The 13,173-nt window shown below is 44.3% G+C and overlaps 1 pseudogene; it reads right to left on the bottom strand.

The window, feature by feature from the left end:
* Nucleotides 1–4,343: 4,343 nt before the first annotated feature.
* On the bottom strand, nucleotides 4,344–13,055 carry LOC130380444 (gastrula zinc finger protein XlCGF57.1-like; annotated as a pseudogene).
* Between the last annotated feature and the right edge of the window lie 118 nt (nucleotides 13,056–13,173).

Below are 13,173 nucleotides of genomic sequence, written 5' to 3'. Positions count from 1 at the left end.
GCTCATTCATTGAGCGTCACAAGACGAAATAACATTAAGCAGATAACACTTATTTTACAAATGACATTTATTAGCGTTGATTACTTTATAATTGCATTGTATTTAATTGTTTAATGGCATTTAGCTAGTAAACTGAGTGTATTAACACAAGCTAGCTAAACTATGATACACTTTAAAACACTCAGTTTACTAGCTAAATTCAATACAATACAAATATAAAGTAAAAAAAAGTGTTTGTATTATGTTATTTCTTCTTTGGCAACATGGGCGCGAAGCAACGGACAATCGTGTCGAACGATGACGTAATGTTTCGAACGCGAATTACGTAGGCGGTACAATTTTCACCCCGGTACAATTTTGGTGCGACAGCGCCAATCAACTAGTTGGCTTTTCCCCCTGGCACCCTATTGGCTGGATTAACACAATGACGACAGGGAAGCGACGGCAAGCAGCCATTTGCGTACAGAGTCAGTTGAACAAGTTGATCAAGCCTCTTGTGCTGAAGAAAATGACAGCAGCTTCCCTAGACCAACGAGTCTGGAAATAGCCAGGCTACACGTACGACTCATCAAATCATAGAGGTGTGTGCTTTTTAAGGGTGTGTGCTGGAGTTGTAACAAAGGAAGCCTCTCATTTGGATGCTGAATAAGAAGACGACTTCCAACCTGGACACTCAGCTCCTCGTGGCAGACCAGCCGCTCGCCGCGCTCCAGGCTCTTGGCCTCGCTGTGGTCCGCAGACAGCGAGTTCAGGGCCTCCACTTCAGACGCAGTGAATAGGGTGTCATGGCCATCCACCGCCAGTGGGCCCTCCCCTTTTCCGTAGACACTCAGAATCTTCAGTTCCTCGCTGTGACTGGACATGTGGGAGGAGCCAGGGGCGTCCTCACCCAGAATCTCTGAGGTGGCGTTGCGCTGATTGCTACGGTCTCTAAAGGCATCGCAGTCTTCTGCAGAGGGAGAAAAAAAAGGTAAAAAAGTAATTGTTTTGATACATTATTTGCATAAAGGGAGGCATTGTGTATTTTTACACGTGAAAGAAACTTTTTAAATGTATGCAACATTGACACAGAGGGTTTAAAATGTGAGCTGCTGACAAAGATTCACAGTTTTGAGGAAGGACGTCTCCTCCAGCACCCTCCTCCCTAGACTCAAAGCTCAAGTGGTTTGCCAGGTTAAGGACACTCAACGAACACCAGCGCAAAGTGATCTGAGCACAACATGACAAGCGAGGCAAGCACAATTTCTATTTGGACACTAAAAGGCAACAACGTGTCCTTCCCTCTAAGCTGATCAGCTAACATTGCATGCATTATGAATTTATTGATGTTTGAGAATGATAAACCAGCTCATGTGGCATCTGTCTTGAAACCCTTCTGGGCTCTTGACTGATTCCATCTTTGAAATGTAACTCCCAAGTTTGACTCGTGTTTTAGCAGGGCTCTGGTCCTGATGCTTTTCCAAAGAGGATCAGGCTTTTAGAGCAGGTAGAATCAAGTACATTCTCAGTTGATCAAGGTTGTTTTCTTGCATAGATGCAATGTGTATTACTAACCTCCAGCGGGTAAGCCTCCACCAATATCCTCTTCAAGCTTGATTGAAATGGTGTCTGGGGTCTGCTGCTTTCCACATAAAGAAGGAAACAAACACAAGACATATTCTGTCATTTTCACAGAATAGTTTTCAATCCCCACTACCGACAGATTAGGCGTTTTTACACCGCCAAGCTGGTTCGGTCGCGGCTTGGCACGCCCTGCAATTTCAATGTCTTGCCTATTTTTTTTTTTGGATTCAAGACCCTCGCATGCAAGAATGAGTTCACATCTGAATGTGGGCTAAAAAGCGATTAACTATTTACAAGTGCAAAAATGCCAAAATATTTCTTTATTCTGCTAACCAGCAGTTCCTCGCTGTGACTGGACATGTGGGAGGAGCCAGGGGCGACAACACCCAGGCTCTCTGATGTGGCGCCACGCTGAGTGCTACGGTCTCCAAAGGCATCGCAGTCTTCTGCAGAGGGAGAAAAAAAGGAAAAAGTAATTGTTTTGATACATTATGGCCTCGCTGTGGTCCGCAGACAGCGAGTTCAGGGCCTCCACTTCAGACGCAGTGAATAGGGTGTCATGGCCATCCACCGCCAGTGGGCCCTCCCCTTTTCCGTAGACACTCAGAATCTTACACAATGCCTCAATAAAGGGAGGCATTGTGTATTTGTACACGGGAAAGAAACTATTTAAATGTACGCAACATTGACACAGGGGGTTTAAAATGTGTACTGCAGACACAGATTCACAGTTTTGGAGAGGGACGTCTCCTCCAGCACCCTCCTCCCTAGACTCAAAGCGAGATAACAGCTAATAAAACGCTTGAGGTGGCGTTTTGAAAAGAAAAAACTTTTTTTTAGGACATGGCATGAATGTAATTATGAGCCTTTGATTGATATCCAGAATTTTTTTGCGGAGACACATTCCTGTTCCCCACTTGTATTGGAGTGAACGGAGATATCTACTTCTGGGTCCCATGATTTGAGGGACCCGTCCACAGCCCGCTTAAACAGCTGCAATACCAGGCTTGGCCGCTGAGCACTGGTGGATTGCGGAAGTATGCAGTGTTCCCGGGGGCTTGTGCCAGAGCCATGAGAGAGAAGAGTCGCGATACTCTCTGATCTCGCCGGCAGGGTGGTCACGTGGTTCATGTAAGCCTGTATAGTTCAAAAACAGGCCGCGCTGCCGTGTTCTTCAATGTGACTGCCTGCAGCGATTGCAATATTGAATGGTAAATATAAATTAAAAAACACAAGTACTTTTCTGACCATTGTTGCATATTTGTAAACGTCAGTTTTACATTTGGAGTGGTAGGGTGACAACTGCAAGCTACTTAGATATAAGGTTTTTAAGTTTGAGGTAAAGCTTCACGTTCGTGTAAGCATGGGTAGCACTAGGCTTTTGACTTTAGTGGCTTAACCTTACTACATCTGTTCTGAAATCAAAGACGATTCAATATGTTCATTTTAGCGCAACTGGACTAAACATCTTTTATTTATTTATTTATTTTTCCACAATGTCTTGTTTTTTAAACGATTTATGATGACTATGCTCTGTAAGGTGACCTTGGGTGTCTTGAAAGGCGCCTCTAAATTAAATGTATTATTACATTTTCTTGATTTTGCTTGTAATTCCGATTCACGTACCCGTGGTCAGAGAGCGATGGAGAAAGCAGAGTAGCAACAGTCCATTTAGCATTTAGTTTCCAGGCAACTTCTTCTGATGAGGCAGGAGCTGACCACACAACCATGCTACTTTTAAGACTAAGCCAAACACAAAGTATCACATATAAGAATAACAAATGAAAGATTTTTTTTATTAAACAATGGGTCAGACAACAAGAATATGTGTGTGTGTCCAACTTGAAAAACAAAGTGAAGGAACAGGGATGAATATTGTATATATAAGTGTTGACAAGAGAGGAATACGGTGAGGAAAGGAGACAATTAAAAAAGCAATACAAGTAAAATGGACCACTGGTTATGAAACCCTGCAGCAAATGCAGATTCCACTGCCTAACATCTGCATGCTGCAAAGGAATAGGCGATGGTAAAGCTGGACCCAGTGTTTGAGATGCCAGATATATCAGGCTGAGGTTTGTGGAACCAAAAACAAGTGGGAACAAGGACTAAGAACAACAAAGCAAACATACAGTAAGTGAACAAGAACAGCAAAGTAGAGCCAGGGGGTATCAATAAATAAAACAATGTTAGTCATGTGTGCAACAAGAACAACAAATGTGTAAAGAGGTGTACGTGTATATCTAACTTGTAAAACAAGAACAAAGTGAAGGAACAGGGAGGAATATTATAAGTTATTATTAAAAGAAAGAAAATACTCCACAAACATCAGGCTGAGGTTAAGGATAGTAAAGTGCATCAGGTCGAAAGGAAGGACAACAATCGCAGCAGTCGCCGCCACCACAACCAACAGCCGTCGCCAGCACAAGCCGCCACCACTAGCAGCAGAAGGCGACACCACCATCCTTCGCCACCACCAGCCAGCTCAAGCAGCCATCGCCTCAAGCAGCAGCGACCTGCAGCAGCAGTGTTATCCGGCACCAGCTCAAGCCACCAGCAGCAGCATTCACCTTCAGCCTCATACACATAACCGCTATGTGTGACACAATTAGGCCTAGGCATCTTTTATTCTACAAATTCATACTATAGCCGTGAGAATTGTTCAGAACCCCCTCCATAGTCGCCCTGGAGTCACAGGGCGACCGTCTCCTGCAAGAATCAGGGAAACCTATTATAGGACATTCTGTCCAGAAATTAAACATTCAGAAGAGTACGTGACACTTTGCTTTGATAGTTATATACCTCTGATTGGAGATTGATTGTCAGCAGCTCCTCCAAACTAATGTTTGTACCTTCAACTAAAAATGACAATTAATTTACACTCAATCATTTCACAACAATTTGATTACCAAGACAATTATTGATGTCCATTGCCAATACATGAATATACTCATTACAAAGGCCTTTGAAGTCGAGGCAGTGGGGTCAGAGGACACCCCCCCCTTCCACTCCTACCATCATCGGCCGACCTTCGTTATTGGCGAGAGCCAGCTCCTCCGAAGTGGTGAAGGGCGGTGGAGCGGTCCTCCTCCCAGTCGTATTAAATTTATTTTTATTTGCTGCAGGTAATCAACATGTGACTAAAGGTTGGAGCCTAGGCCATTGCAAATCATAGGCTAGATTCACCTGAAATTATTCAAATGGATGCTTACAACTTACCACATTGAATATTATTTTAATATTTATTTTTGACTTGGCCCAATGTTCGTAGGAGCGTGCTGGCACCACATCTATGGGGGTAAAAGGCATGATGATACATGATATTTTTAGACAATATGCAGAATCTTTTCACTTACGAATGAACACGGACGGCTATTTATTGCCAGCACGCTACCCTAGCCATATTATGGGCAACCGTGTTCCCCTTGGCTGTGATTTGGACCTTGAATTCCTCGTAGGAATTCATAATAATACGTGCATTGAACCTAAAGCGGAAAACCTGGTTCGACTAATTGAATCTAAAGTGAGTGTCGTGGAACCATTTAACTCTGACTGCGAGTTGCGTCTCTGTCGAACCAGGTTTTCCCAAGAAAAGCTGGGTATGTTCAGCGAGGTTCGTGGTATGTTCAGCGAGGTTCGTGGTATACTCCCCTCACATGTTTCCTTTGTATTTACCAACGATGTGAACGTTTCCTAATATTTTACTGTTAGAAGAGTCAGAGAAATAAGTTCTTTATCACACAGACATAAATTACTAAAATGAAAACAAAGCAAAACAAAGCGAATCAAAAAGCTGGAAAGTGTTTAATCCTGATAAAAAGAAAAACTAAAAGCAGTCATTTCGACAAATACCGGACAGAGGTCTCAATCAAAGCGCCCCGTTACCCTGTGTGAAAGCACCCCATTGCCCGTGTGCTTGAGCATGTGCACTCAAATTGCTTGGGTCGCTGTAGCTGGCGTTGCAATGCACTAACAGGCAGGGCTTCTAACCGGAGTGAGTCCTCATGTGGTTCTTCAGGGTGCCTTGCTGACTGAAGCGCATCGTGCATTGGTCACACTTGTAGGGCTTCTCGCCGGAGTGAGTCCTCATGTGGATCTTCAGGTTGCCTTTCTCATTGAAGCCCTTCGTGCATTGGTCACACTTGTAGGGCTTCTCGCCGGTGTGAGTTCTCATGTGGATATTCAGGGTGCATTTCAGACTGAAGCCCTTTGTGCATCGGTCACACTTGTAGGGTTTCTCCCCGGTGTGAGTCTTCATGTGGATCTTCAGGTGGCTTGTCTGACTGAAGCCCTGTGTGCATCGGTCACACTTGTAGGGTTTCTCCCCGGGGTGAGTCTTCATGTGGCTCTTCAGGTGGCTTGTCTGACTGAAGCGCTTCGTGCATCGGTCACACTTGTAGGGCTTCTCGCCGGAGTGAGTCCTCATGTGGACGTTCAGGTCGCCATGCCGAGCGAAGCGCTTTTTGCAATGGTCACAGCTGTAGGGTTTCTCCCCGGTGAGTCTTCATGTGGATCTTCAGGTTGCCTTTCACACTGAAGCGCATCGTGCATTGGTCACACTTGTAGGGCTTCTCCCCAGAGTGAGTCCTCATGTGGACATTCAGGTTGCCATGCCGAGTGAAGCGCTTTTTGCAATGGTCACAGCTGTAGGGTTTCTCCCCGGTGTGAGTCTTCATGTGGCGCTTCAGGTGTTCACTTAGACTGAAGCGCATCGTGCATTGGTCACACTTGTAGGGCTTCTCCCCGGAGTGAGTCCTCATGTGGACGTTCAGGTCGCCATGCCGAGCGAAGCGCTTTTTGCAATGGTCACAGCTGTAGGGTTTCTCCCCGGTGTGAGTCTTCATGTGGATCTTCAGGTTGCCTTTCACACTGAAGCGCATCGTGCATTGGTCACACTTGTAGGGCTTCTCCCCAGAGTGAGTCCTCATGTGGACATTCAGGTTGCCATGCCGAGTGAAGCGCTTTTTGCAATGGTCACAGCTGTAGGGTTTCTCCCCGGTGTGAGTCTTCATGTGGCGCTTCAGGTGTTCACTTAGACTGAAGCGCATCGTGCATTGGTCACACTTGTAGGGCTTCTCCCCGGAGTGCGTACTCATGTGGATTTTCAGGTGGCCTTTCCGACTGAAGCTCTTCGTGCATTGGTCACACCCGTACGGCTTCTCGTCTGGTCGGGTCCTCATGTGTACGATCATATTGGCATTGTTGGGAGAAACCTTCCACCAACCATCCACCGCCAGTGGGCCCTCCCCTTGTCCGTAAACGCTCAGGATGCGAAGCTCCCCGTTGTGACTTGACATGTGGGAGGAGCCAGGGGCGTCCACACGCAGACTCTCCGAGGTGGCGCCGCGCTGCGTGCTGCAGTCTCTAATGTCATTGCCGTCTTCTTCAGAAAGGAAACAAAGAGAGAAAGTAATGGTATTAATTAATTATTTGCACATAAGGGATACAGCATGTACTTTTACACACTGGTGTATTGGAAGAAGTATATTTTTTCTAACGTCTTTTTGTTTATTATGCATTTTCCTTGTTCCCCTTGGGGGGGTCAAGGGTCAAAGGCGTCAGCTGAGAAGGCACCGCTAAGTCTCCGCCTTTTAAGGATGTGGGGAGGTCATAAAGACACAACCCAGGTCATCTGTGGTTTCCGATCACCTGCTTTACCAATACTGTAGTTATACTGGGAATCAGAGCGGATTCAGCATTCCTGACATCTGTCATGAAGAAGATTTAAATCATTCTACTATAAACTGTATAGTAGTCCTTGTGTTTTAGCAGGGTGACGGTCATGATGCTTTTCAAAAGAGGACCAGCGCAGTTAGAATCGAGTACATTCTCAGTTGGTAGGTTGTTTGCTTGCATGGATGCAATGTGTATTACTAACCTACAGCGGGCAAGCCTCCACCAATATCCTCTTCAACCTTGATTGAAATGGTGTCCGGGGTCTGCTGCTTTCCACATAAAGAAGGACACACATTTTCATTTCCTTTCATTTGCACATAATAGTTGTTAATCCCCAATTACGATAGACTGGGTTCCCCCAACCTGTTCTGACGGCGATTTGAATTCGCCCTTCATAAGGGTCAGGAGAAGAGCAATTCTTATCTTTCTGCTTCCGATACGTTTTTGGAGAAGCTGAGAGACTGTTTATTGAGACCAAAATTGTAACGGGGGGCGAAACGTGTACCGCCTACGTAATCTGTGTTCGAAATTTCCAAACCTGCCTGGCAACGGACCAACAATGACGTGGGAAGGTTCATGAATATTCACAAACATTCGCGCTCATTCATTGAGCGACACAAGACGAAATAACATTAAGCAGATAACACTTATTTTACAAATGACATTTATTAGCGTTGCTTACTTTATAATTGCATTGTATTTAATTGTTTAATGGCATTTAGCTAGTAAACTGAGTGTATTAACACAAGCTAGCTAAACTATGATACACTTTAAAACACTCAGTTTACTAGCTAAATTCAATACAATACAAATATAAAGTAAAAAAAAGTGTTTGTATTATGTTATTTCTTCTTTGGCAACATGGGCGCGAAGCAACGGACAATCGTGTCGAACGATGACGTAATGTTTCGAACGCGAATTACGTAGGTGGTACAATTTTCACCCCGGTACAATTTTGGTGCGACAGTGCCAATCAACTAGTTGGCTTTTCCCCCTGGCGCCCTATTGGCTGGATTAACACAATGACGACAGGGAAGCGACGGCAAGCAGCCATTTGCGTACAGAGTCAGTTGAACAAGTTGATCAAGCCTCTTGTGCTGAAGAAAATGACAGCAGCTTCCCTAGACCAACGAGTCTGGAAATAGCCAGGCTACACGTACGACTCATTAAATCATAGAGGTGTGTGCTTTCTAAGGGTGTGTGCTGGAGTTGTAACAAAGGAAGCCTCTCATTTGGATGCTGAATAAGAAGACGACTTCCAACCTGGACACTCAGCTCCTCGTGGCGGACCAGCCGCTCGCCGCGCTCCAGGCTCTTGGCCGCGCTGTGGTCCGCAGACAGCGAGTTCAGGGCCTCCACTTCTGACGCGGTGAAGAGGGTGTCATGGCCGTCCAGCGCCAGAGGGCCCTCCCCTTTACCGTAGACACTCAGAATCTTCAGTTCCTCGCTGTGACTGGACATGTGGGAGGAGCCAGGGGCGTCCTCACCCAGAATCTCTGAGGTGGCGTTGCGCTGATTGCTACGGTCTCTAAAGGCATCGCAGTCTTCTGCAGAGGGAGAAAAAAAAAGGTAAAAAAGTAATTGTTTTGATACATTATTTGCATAAAGGGAGGCATTGTGTATTTTTACACGTGAAAGAAACTTTTTAAATGTATGCAACATTGACACAGAGTAGGGCTGGGCGATTTGGCCTAAAAATAAAATCTCGATTTTTTCTAACTAATGGACGATTTTCGATTTAAACCTCGATTTTTTTTTTTCTGTTTTTCTCTAAACAAATTCCATTGAAACCCATGTACGTGTGCTTATGGGGTGTCGCACTTCACTCACCAACGCAGGGGTCTACAACCCGCTGATTTAAGAGTATAACGATTATCAACAATCATGGAAAGCTGAGTAGGTTTATCAGTTTTAATAACAGTATGAACAAATAGAACACAAAAATGACAAGTTGTCCTTTGTATATCTATAGTAGCAATAGCAAATGCTAAACAAGGACAAAATCTACTCAGAATAATTGAATGAACTGTTTACATCCATTGCTAACCAGTGCATGAGAAGGAGATGACAGGAGACTAATGTTTCACTCTTTCAATTGCTCTAATTTGAGCTCTTAGTGTTGTTATCTAACATACCAGTAATTTAATTGTGTAAAAGTGTGAAATTACTGCACCTTAAAAATGACCATGAATTAGCTATACTCTCATTTGCATAGTGATTAACATTATGAATTTCAATTGTGTATACCAACTGTATGTTGGCTGACATTTACCTATAACTTTTTTTCCCTCCACTCTAACCAAGGATGCCTGTTTTTAAATTCCCTAGCCTGACACCCAGTCTGAAAGGCTGGCCAGGGGTTCTCACCTAAAAGTAACAAGGAGATATAAAGTGGGATTAAAACATTGTCTTCTGTTGACTACTTATTATGTGGTTTACACATTAATATGGGAGGACTGGACACACACACACACACACGCACGCACGCACGCACACACACGCGAGAAGGAGGGGCTCGGCCCGCCAACTAACGTGCAGAGATGCAGGGGCAGCTTCGCGCTTCGTAACAGAGACAGGGCAGAGCGCGAGCGGGAATTTTATGAATGGTGAATGTAGGAGATAACTTCCCCTGCTTAAAGTATTTTATTGCAGTTATACCCAACCGATATTTCCGAAAAATAAACACAGAAGTGAAAGATCTGTCACAAGACGATTGATACGTATCCGTGCACATTTTTAAGTGGGTATACGCAAATCCTGGTGCGTTCCTAGTGGGTATACGGCGTATACCTGCGTATCACGTAGACTACACCACTGCTTGTAACTAAGAGAACACACATGTGAGTTGTTGATCACAAATTATTTTTATACATAACGTCATCTTTGCAAAAGACGTTTAACTGAAAAGTGTTTCAATCGACCCGGCTCTCCCCCAAGTCTGTCGGGGGCGAGGTGAATGTGATTGCAGTAGGCTGAGTTTTGCGCGGGTTCTGGAAAGTGAGAGAGGAGGCTACTACGGAGTCTATTCAGCAAAACAAATCGGAAGAGTCTAGAACTGTTTTTAAATCGCGATTTTTCGGTTCAGCCATTTCACAAACCGTAGGAAAGAAAAAATGCAAATTAATCGATTAAACCGAAAAAATCGCCCAGCCCTAACACAGAGGGTTTAAAATGTGAGCTGCTGACAAAGATTCACAGTTTTGAGGAAGGACGTCTCCTCCAGCACCCTCCTCCCTAGACTCAAAGCTCAAGTGGTTTGCCAGGTTAAGGACACTCAACGAACACCAGCGCAAAGTGATCTGAGCACAACATGACAAGCGAGGCAAGCACAATTTCTATTTGAACACTAAAAGGCAACAACGTGTCCTTCCCTCTAAGCTGATCAGCTAACATTGCATGCATTATGAATTTATTGATGTTTGAGAATGATAAACCAGCTCATGTGGCATCTGTCTTGAAACCCTTCTGGGCTCTTCACTGATTCCATCTTTGAAATGTAACTCCCAAGTTTGACTCGTGTTTTAGCAGGGCTCTGGTCCTGATGCTTTTCCAAAGAGGATCAGGCTTTTTAGCGCAGGTAGAATCAAGTACATTCTCAGTCGATCAAGGTTGTTTTCTTGCATAGATGCAATGTGTATTACTAACCTCCAGCGGGCAAGCCTCCCCCAATATCCTCTTCAAGCTTGATTGAAATGGTGTCTGGGGTCTGCTGCTTTTCACATAAAGAAGGAAACAAACACAAGGCATATTCTGTCATTTTCACAGAATAGTTTTCAATCCCCACTACCGACAGATTAGGCGTTTTTACACCGCCAAGCTGGTTCGGTCGCGGCTTGGCACGCCCTGCAATTTCAATGTCTTGCCTATTTTTTTTTTTGGATTCAAGACCCTCGCATGCAAGAATGAGTTCACATCTGAATGTGGGCTAAAAAGCGATTAACTATTTACAAGTGCAAAAATGCCAAAATATTTCTTTATTCTGCTAACCAGCAGTTCCTCGCTGTGATTGGACATGTGGGAGGAGCCAGGGGCGACAACACCCAGGCTCTCTGATTTGGCGCCACGCTGAGTGCTACGGTCTCCAAAGGCATCGCAGTCTTCTGCAGAGGGAGAAAAAAAGGAAAAAGTAATTGTTTTGATACATTATTTGCATAAAGGGAGGCATTGTGTATTTGTACACGGGAAAGAAACTATTTAAATGTACGCAACAATGACACAGGGGGTTTAAAATGTGTACTGCAGACACAGATTCACAGTTTTGGAGAGGGACGTCTCCTCCAGCACCCTCCTCCCTGGACTCAAAGCTCAAGTGGTTGGCCAGGTTAAGGACACTCAACGAACACCAGCACAAAATGATCTGATCACAACATGAGATGCGAAGCGCAATTCTATTTCGACACTAAAAAGCAACAACGTCTCCTTCCCTCTAAGCTGATCAGCTAACATTGCATGCATTATGAATTTATTGATGTTTGAGAATGATAAACCAGCTCATGTGGCATCTGTCTTGAAACCATTCTGGGCTCTTGGCTGATTCCATCTTTGAAATGCAACTCCCATGGTCATGATGCTTTTCCAAAGAGGACCAGGCTTTTTAGCGCAGTTAGAATCTAGCATCATCCTAGAATTTATGCTGCCTAGAATCTACCAAATCAAAGAAAAAAAATACTCAATGAGTAATGTACACACCTTCACTTTTAAAATGGGGCTGCATAGACTTTAAGGACAGCTTTGTGCCTACAAATATGCGTTTCCAGGTTTTCTGTCTGGCAGGCAACATCCCTTGAGAGAAGCTGCTGAATGTAAGCACTTGATGAGCTGGCCTGCGTAGAGACAACAAAGAAAAATCAGTACTCAATTTTTTACCTTGTATGTATTCCAGGTGCAAGTTGTAAGAAGATACAAGAGAAGCATGTTTAGTGAATTACATTAGCCTAATACTTAAAATTAGTTCTATGAAATGATATTACATCCTTGATTTGTTTACATATTTTATAGTTCATCTCAACAACCCAATACCATGACATCTCCGCCGAAATCGGCTAATAACCCTTTGATTTGAATCAGAACTGAATAATAGTGCGTTTCAGGTACACTTTTTTGCCCGTTAATAACCAGTTATATCTGGGAGTACAAGAGGGTAGAAGGGGGCGAAAACACGGGTTACCTGGAACGCACCATATGTATTTAGGATTAGTTTAACAGGTCAATCTCCTCATCAGTAAAACGCTAGAACTACTGCGGTCCAGTGGCCGGTAGAATACAGTTGTATTCGTTTGTTGTAGTATGAGCAGACATTGTTAAACATTGCATTCCCTTGGTATCCAAGCAGTAGAGATAAGTGCCTGTAGCCCCTTTGTTGAATTGTGCCCATTCTCGTGTGATGCCCCATGCTTGCTGAGATGCACACTCGACTTACAGTGTGTGTATTTATAGGAATGAATGGGCGGCCATGTATTAGTGTGTCCTTAGTGTCCTTTCTCTATAATAGGTCCATGGTATTTATTTACACACATAACTGATACTATCTACCGTAACATTAGCGACAGTAACTTGGCTGTTAGCTGTAGCGCTAATGCTAAAGCAGCATTATAATGCTAACAAGGTAAACATATACAGTAAAGCAACACAATGATATGGCGTTAGTTAACTTACTTTTTCGAGGTTTGTAGCTGAGCCGAGGAGAGTTGGTACTGATCCAGACTTGATTTTCAGACGTTGAGCAAGTCCAGCTCTGTATTGGCCCAAGTTGAGGAAGCAGTCGTCAGTGAAATGTTTGGCGCTGCCGTGTTCTAGCAACGGGACGCCCATATGTTCCTGACCTCATCTGACTCCCGCGCTGCGTTTGTATCCAGTAGGCGTGGCCTATGACGTATTGGCTCCGGCTTCCTCATACGTCTATTGGTGCGTTCGAGTATTCTCTGCGAACCGACT

The sequence above is a fragment of the Gadus chalcogrammus genome, chromosome 4 (assembly GCF_026213295.1).
Source record: "Gadus chalcogrammus isolate NIFS_2021 chromosome 4, NIFS_Gcha_1.0, whole genome shotgun sequence".
NCBI classification, from domain to species: Eukaryota; Metazoa; Chordata; class Actinopteri; order Gadiformes; family Gadidae; genus Gadus; species Gadus chalcogrammus.
This window is presented reverse-complemented; position numbering and strand designations above follow the sequence as displayed.